Below are 6,403 nucleotides of genomic sequence, written 5' to 3'. Positions count from 1 at the left end.
GAAAATCCTTATCACAGCCTCTAAGACCCTCCCTGATTTAGCCCCTTCTGCCCTCTCTGACCTCATCTCTATTACTCTGTTCCTTGCCCACTGCACTATACCCATACTGGCCTATTTGATGCTCCCTAAACACACCAAACACCCTCCCAATTTAGGGCCTGAACTACCTCTGCCAGGAAAGTTCTTCTCCCAGCTAGTGCATGCCACTCCTGACTTTTCACTCAGGTCTCTGCTCAAACGTTAGCAGAGAAACATTCACTGCCCACCTCCACTATAATAGCATCCTGCCAATAGTCCCAGCCCCATTTCAATCTCTATCCTCATCACTCTACCTCATTTTTAATAGCACTTGGCACTATCGATTATATTAAACCCATAGGTATATATTTTCTTTCTTCCATTGAATACTTCCTGAGGACTGGGACCTTAGCCATTTTGCTCTCTGCCATCAGCACCTAGAACAGCTCCTGACATTCAGGAAGACTCTGGATATGAGCTGCATAATACACACATGGCTGAGCAAAGCCTGTGCTCACTCTAGACAGAAATCAAACCATAAGTAACTGGCCTATGAAAGCAAGCATATGCAGTCAGAACTTCATCAGTTACTGTACATTAATCTCTGCGAGGAGCCCTAGGAAACAAGACACTATGTAGACAGAATGAATGATGTGGTCTCAGGGCTCACTCCTCTCAGTCTCTTCCAGGAGGACATTGGACAATAAGTCATCCAGCCTCCCCAGGTGACAATAATAGCAACAACCATAACCCAAGGTCACCTACTTTATGCCCACTCTTTTAAGTGCTTTGCTTTTGTTAGCTATTTTTTTAAGTGTCACGATTTGTTCATTTTTATAAATGTATGTGAAGTGAAGTCACTCAGTTGTGTCCAACTCTTTGCAACCCCATGGACTGTAGCCTACCAAGCTCCTCCCTCCATGGGATTCTCCTGGCAAGAGTACTGGAGTGGGTTGCCATCTCCTTCTCCAGGAGATCTTCCCAACCCAGGGATCGAACCAGGGTCTCCTGCATTCCAGGCAGATACTTTAACCTCTGAGCCACCAGGGAAGCCCCTTTATAAATGTATAGTTGCTTTTAAATGTGTAAGTTTCAGGTCTATATCAAAGTGACTCAGTATATTTATTATTTTTAAGATTCTTTTCCAAGTTTGCTTTTTTTTTTTCTTTTCTTTTCTTTTCTTTTCTTTTGGCTGTGTCATGCAGCATGTGGGATCTTAGTTCCCTGACCAGGGATGGAAACTCTGTCCCCTGCATCACTGCATGGAAGCTCAGAGTCTTAACCACTGGACTGCCAAGGAAGTCCTTCAACTTCTTTTAATGACCACGTGACACTGCGAGGAAGGCCCTGTTATTACACTCATGTAAGATTAGAAAATTATGTCGCAAGCGGTCTGAATAACTTGCCTAAAGTCACAGAACTACTTAGTTGCAAGCTGAGGTTTGAACCATCACATGCTGGTGCACAAATGTAGATTAACCACATTGCCACTGGACTGCACCATGAGTTATAGTTTAAAATATAGTCCTCATTGTCTTGTAGTCCACACACACACACAATGTAAAAAAAGTAAAAGCTTCACAAAACAGTGCTTGCCCACTAATTATATACTATAATTATCTATTATCGATCATATGACAAGTGATACAAAAAATAAAACAAAGGGCCCTGTTTGAAGTCCTCTTTAGCCCCATCAAACCCACCTCCATCTCTAATCTTACTTTTAAACAGATTCCAGGGGTGAATTGCACTTAAATCCCCACTGACTCAGTGAAGGGACCTTATTAGACAGTTCACTCTATAAGGAAAAGGACACATCCAGAAGAACCCACCTACAGAGAGGAGAAAATAGGACGAGAAGGAAATATTAAATTCTGCTATTGCACAATGCTGCCTAAGGCTAGCCCCATCCTGCCTACTGGAGAATTTCTACAGAAAGGTAAAACAGTGTTGTGCAAATAAGAAGGTTGCTTCGACTGAGGCTTAGTAGCATTCCTCCATGTCTGAGGAATGTTAGCTCAGGTCTCTTTCTGCTGTTTAGAGGGCAGTGCCTGTACACTGAGGGACCCGCTGGGAGAGGACAGGATGCTCTTGCGCTCAGTTCTCAGTCATGTCCGACTCTTGTGACCTGTGGACCATAGCCCACCAGGCTCCTCTGTCCCTAGGACTTCCCAGGCAAAAATACTGGAGTGGGTTGCCATTTCCTTCTCCGGGGGCTCTTCCTGACCCCAGGATCAAACCTGCATCTCCTGTATCTCCTACATTGGCCGGCAGATTCTTAACTACTGAGCCACCTGGGAAGTGGTCAGGTATTTATTTTTAACTTCTTTTATCTAATTGAGGTTTTATTCTGTATCTCTTAGCATTATTGTTAGATCTTTGAGATATTTTAACTAATTGCCTTTTTATTTCTCATATTTATGCCTTAAAACAGTTTATAGGTGAACACATTCAAAATAGCTAAATAAATGATTAACCTCTGAATAGAATGATTATCAGTTTTTATAAAACAACCTCAGGTTTTCACTTGTACAGTCACTGTGTTACCCAAAGTAGCTTTAAAGTTCTTCCCTAGACATTCTGGAATACACAGTATACTTTATTTGCATGGCAGCTGTTGGTGAAAATATTGGGATACATTAGTAGGCTTTATAATTAACTCATCAACCTAAAGCTTAGTTCAAAGAATTAATGATGGAGAAATCTACTAGGAGAAGTTTCATCTAGTTGTAGTTATAGCTAGTTGTATTCATGATTTTTGACCCATTTTCAATGGATTATTCCAAACATGGCACAAGGTCTTCAAAAACCTCAAATCCTGATTCTAGGTACTATGTAAAATGTCTTGTGTTGCTTCTGCTCCTTTATTTTCCCTAATATCTCACCACTCACTTTTAAATTCCCAGGTCTCCTCTTAGAAAACCAGTCCAGGCTGACTCTCAACTCACAGCTTGTCTCTGAGTTGCAATCCCCAGTTACAAACACCCCAAGAACCTAGTCCTAAATTTAATTTGCAATTTCCTCAGTGAATATGCAAAGACATGGAGAAAGTTGTTCCCCTCCCCCCACCTTTGGAAGCTCTAGAATTAGCTCTTAAATTATTTCTCCTTCCAAAATAGCTCTTAGGGTGCACAATAAAAACTTTAACCATCTTAGTTGCACTGCACTGAGTAAAAGAGTGTGGTCTTGGAAATAATTAAACTCAGATGGTCACAGTTCACATCTCAGATCTACTATTTCTGAGCCATGTGAGCTCTGGCCATTTCTTAGGTTGTGGTGAGCCTCTGATTTCTCATCTAGAAAATGGAAGGTGGTAATACTTCCTTCCCTGCTGTGGCTGGTATCAGCAATATCACAGGGAAAGCACCTGGTACATGTTATCAATTAGATGACAGAGTGCAAGGTAGCCTGGTACTAAGAGGACAGGTTTTAAAGCAGGTCCAAAACTAATGCTAGTGGCATGCATGCTAAGTTGCTTCAATTGTGTCTGACTGTTTGCAACCATATGGACTGCAGCCCACCAGGCTCCTCTGTCTATGGGGTTCTCCGTGCATGGACTGGGTTGCCATGCCTTTCTCCAGGGGATCATCCTGACCCAGGGATCAAAGCCGTGTCTCTGGTGTCTTCTGCATTGCTGGGCCAATACTGGTGGAGACTTTAGCAAATTATTTAACTTCTTTGTGTTTCTACTTTTTCATCCATAAAATGAAAATGATAACAAAAAGCACATAGATCACATGAGGGTTTAAAATATTTTAAACATTCAAAACATTTCAAGCAAATCTTGTCATATAGTAAGCAAAATATGTGAGCTTTTAGACCCTAAAAATTAATAATACACATCCCTTGATGCATTCTGGGTGTAATTTGAGGGATGTGGGATATTTTCTTCAAAATGTAGAAATTGCATTTATCTTTCTCCCCAAATGGGCATTAAAAAAAGAAACACTGAAGGAAAATTTTCTCTGAAACTCATTTATGTGTTTGTTTCCTGAACATAAGGCTATAAAATCATTTAAGTTCATAGACTGTTAAAACATATATTAGACCAAGGGAAATGCTGATGCTGAAAACATTTGCTTCCATTATGTGGCTGGTTAAATAAAAGTAGCATTTCATTTGGCCAGTGAAATATTGCTTCTCAGAGAACTTGGAGAAGATGAATTACCCAAATGCCCCCGAAAGTTCCCTCTGCATAAATCCAATCTATCCTAGAGGCATAACTGACAGCAGAAAAAAAAACAAAAACAAAAACTTAGCAAAAGCTGAGCCTAATGTGTATTCTACCTGGTGGTGAATAATTTAACTAGTCTCCCAATTTTTGAGAATCATGAGAGGAAAAATTTTACTGTGCATATGACAAGGTGTAGTTACATAGGAGTGAAAGCCAGAAGTATTTTCCCTCTTGGCGATAATGGAAATGTCCTAAGTTAACTGATTTAGGACACCTAGGGAAAACTTTTTGGAATTGTACTAGTTCAGCTTTGCTTCCATCATTGAAGTGCACATTTAGGAATTAAAAAAATATATATTGTCCACTGGTATGTTTTTGAGTAGCAATAAATAGCAGAAGGATCAAGTCAAGCTGAGAAGAACTAATCTCATTAAAAGCTGAGAAGAAAAACTAATCTCATTGAGTATAATTTAAAGGGTTTTGTGTTTCACTTTACAAGCTTAATGCCATCAGACCTTCCCAAGTGGTGCTAGTGATAAAGAACCTGGTTGCCAATGCAGGAGATGCAAGCGTCGCAGGTTTGATCCCTGGGTGGGGAAGATCCTTGGAGAAGGAAATGGTAACCTGCTCTGGTACTCTTGCCTAGAAAATTCCATGGACAGAAGAGACTGGCAGGTTACAATCCATGAGGTCACAAAGAGTCGGGCACAATTCTTACACAATGCCATCAGATCATTCTTACCATAAACCAGAAATGACTAGAAACAGTATTATAGGCCAATGCAGTTCACCTCTGTGTGGGTTTGGCACTGCATTTGCTTGGGGACGATCTGGAACCTATGGAATGGGCTGTCAGATTTTGGAAGGTCCCCACCTTGCCTAAGCAGCTATAGTTCATTCTATAATGAAAGGTTAGAACCTGAAGAAAGACCTCTACATGGATGTTGGTCATCGGACTATGGAGTCCCACTGATATCCTAAGGCCAACCCATTTTAGAAAGCACTCATCACTCCCCACTGCTGTCTCCACACTGATCTTAGAGAACCCTGAACTCGTTCATATAACTAGCAGAAGTATAAGAAGGTCAGTACACAACCTGATCTTATGTACCCAATGGTATAGCTGATGAAAGACTGAAACATTTGGATTAAGACTTTCGCAAACTCTCAGCCATAATAAAAGGGAAAAAAAAAATGCATTCCTAGAGTACGGTAACTGCAGATACTCCTACTTAATGCATCTCACTTGCTTTCTGGGGCTCACGGTATCTAACTCATCCTCTTTCTGGGTTCATCTCCCCACAGTGGATATTGGCATTTCCTCCATGTCTTCTAGGAGGCACGGAGCTAGATAAGCACACTCTTCTGTTCAGAACAAAGAGAAAAGACTTAGAGACAAACACTGTGTTCTCTCCCCTCTACCTAAGACCTACTTTCAGAGTCTTTATTTTTTATCTGAGAAGCGCCTCTTACCCTTGTAATTAACATCAGACCAATAGTAAAGAATCTGTCTGCAATGTTGGACACTTGGATTCAATCCCTGAGTCAAAAAAATCCCCTGGAGAAGGGAATGACAACCCACTTCAGTATTCTTACCTGGAGAATTCCAAGGGCAGGGGAGTCTGGCGGCTACAGTCCATGAGGTCGCAAAGAGTCAGACATGACTAAGTGACTTTCACTTTCACTTTTCACTTTCCAACCATTCCCATGAGACAGGCCATCAAAGAAAAGCAATCTATGGACCTCAGCTGAATAATCATATCTCAGTACATTATGGCTCCTGAATAAGAACAAACATACATATTTTATTTCATCCTTACAGCACCCCCTTGATTTGAATAATTTCTGCTTTATTGACTATGCCAAAGCCTTTGACTGTGTGGATCATGATAAACTGTGGAAAATTCTGAGAGAGATGGGAATACCAGACCACCTGACCTGCCTCTTGAGAAATCTGTATGCAGGTCAGGAAGCAACAGTTAGAACTGGACATGGAACAACAGACTGGTTCCAAATAGGAAAAGGAGTACATCAAGTACTGTATACTGTCATCCTGCTTATTTAACTTCTATGCGGAGTACATCATGAGAAACGCTGGACTGGAAGAAACACAAGCTGGAATCAAGATTGCTGGGAGAAATATCAATAACCTCAGATATGCAGATGACACCACCCTTATGGCAGAAAGTGAAGAGGAACTAAAGAGCCTCT

At 41.0% G+C, this 6,403-nt stretch overlaps 1 non-coding gene across 1 annotated transcript; it reads right to left on the bottom strand.

Annotated features, from left to right (window-relative positions):
- Nucleotides 1-996: 996 nt before the first annotated feature.
- On the bottom strand, nt 997-1,068 carry TRNAS-GGA (transfer RNA serine (anticodon GGA)). Its single transcript has one exon. It is a non-coding gene; the product is annotated as a tRNA-Ser (tRNA).
- Nucleotides 1,069-6,403: the final 5,335 nt, after the last annotated feature.

Source organism: Capricornis sumatraensis, chromosome 13 (assembly GCF_032405125.1).
Source record: "Capricornis sumatraensis isolate serow.1 chromosome 13, serow.2, whole genome shotgun sequence".
Taxonomy (NCBI): domain Eukaryota; kingdom Metazoa; phylum Chordata; class Mammalia; order Artiodactyla; family Bovidae; genus Capricornis; species Capricornis sumatraensis.
This window is presented reverse-complemented; position numbering and strand designations above follow the sequence as displayed.